Source organism: Sorex fumeus, unplaced genomic scaffold (assembly GCF_029834395.1).
Source record: "Sorex fumeus unplaced genomic scaffold, SorFum_2.1 ptg000032l, whole genome shotgun sequence".
NCBI classification, from domain to species: Eukaryota; Metazoa; Chordata; class Mammalia; order Eulipotyphla; family Soricidae; genus Sorex; species Sorex fumeus.
The window spans coordinates 13,592,291-13,594,049 of NW_026606089.1; positions in this window are offsets into that span (position 1 = coordinate 13,592,291).

The window sequence follows — 1,759 nt, forward strand, 5'->3', positions numbered from 1 at the left end:
TTCAAGAAGGGTCTCTGTCCTCACCTGGACATGGGAGACTCGAGAACTCTCCCTGGCGCTGGAGCCTGGAGAGGCAATGGGGGGAGGGGGTGGTGGTGGTGTTGAGGCAGCTCCTTTAATTGTGCGTTGAAGAGCCGATGGCCAGGCGGGGCCCTATGGACACCCCAGACACCGTGGTGGCCTGGCCTGGCTCTGTGGTCTGCGGGGGGCAGGGGGCAATGGTTCAGGGGTGCGGGGACCTTTGTTCTTGAGACTTGGGCAGTTCTGGTCTGCCATGGGGGCTCCCCCTGGCTATTTCGTCCTCTTGGGTTCTAAGTTGGGGTGGGGAGTGGAATCAAATCTTTGGGGCCTCGTCTCTAAAATAGAAAAAAATAGGGGCTGGAGCGATAGCACAGAGGGTAGGGCGTTTGCCTTGCACGCGGCCAACCCAGGTTCGATTCCCAGCATCCCATAGGGTCCCCCGAGCACCGCCAGGGGTGATTCCTGAGTGCAGAGCCAGGAGGAACCCCTGAGCATCGCTGGGTGTGACCCAAAAAGAAAATAAATGGAGCTCACGGGGTGAAGAGAGTGTGCAGGGGACTTTCAGAAGTGCCAGAAAACCGAGTTGCCGTTCTTTCTTTTCTTTTTGGGTCACACCTGGTGATGCTCAGGGGTTCCTCCTGGCTCTGCACTCAGGAATTACTCCTGGCGGTGCTCAGGGGACCATATGGGATGCTGGGAATCGAACCCGGGTCGGCTGCGTGCAAGGCAAACGCCCTACCCGCTGTGCTATCGCTCCAGCCCCAGAATTTGCATTTTTAATAGTTGCCAAGTTGTCCATTGCTGTGGCATCTCAGCAACCACTGAGCCAATGCTCCCCTCTCCCCTCTCCCTCCCCCCCTCCCCCCCGCCCCAGCTCTCATTCTCTCCAGCAGGAAGCTTTTGGATTCTTCCTAGACGTCTATCTCAATAGGCAACACTAGACTCAATCTCTTCTCTGGATTTTTTTTTTTGGGGTAGAGGGGGTTGAGGGCTGCTATTCAGTTTCCTCCTGACAATAAATTCTAACGTGAGATTGGGCTCTGCCGCTGGCCCTGTAATTTGGCCAGGGAGGATGAGGGGGAAAAGAGCATTCCCTGCATCTGGCCAAGAGCAAGTCTGCCCTGGCTGGTAGTGAGTGCCCTGTGCCTGGAGGCATGCAAGCCCACCCTCTCGTGGATCTGACAGCTCTTCGCTGGGATTCTCAGGATGCCAGGTCCCCGCCTGTTCAGGGACTGAGGACACAGGTGACAGGTTTCCAGCCCAGGAGGAGGCAGCAGAGGGCGGAGTCAGCGACCTCACGGACAAGCCAGACTGTGCCTTGCCCACGGGCTGCGTATCCTGGGCTGGGGGGCGGTGCTGCACCTCGCCTGGCTCTGGGGGCCCAGCTCCCACCCCCTGCAGTTCTCTTCTCAGGGGCTTCACCGGGCCCCTGGCAGAGCCATGTCTGGGCCTTCCAGCTCCATCCTTGCTTGCAGAATCTGTTAACCCATTTTTCAAAATTTTATTTATTTTTGCTTTTTGGGTCACACCTGGAGATGCTCAGGAATTACTCCTGGCAGTGCTCAGGAGGACCACATGGGATGCCAAGGATCGAACCTGGGTCGGCCACATGCAAGGCAAACACTCTACCCTCTGCACTCCTGCATAAATATTTAAATTAATCAAAACATTTAATTTAAATATTTAAATCAATTGCAAAATTTAATCTAAATATTCGATTTGAATATCTAAATTGAAA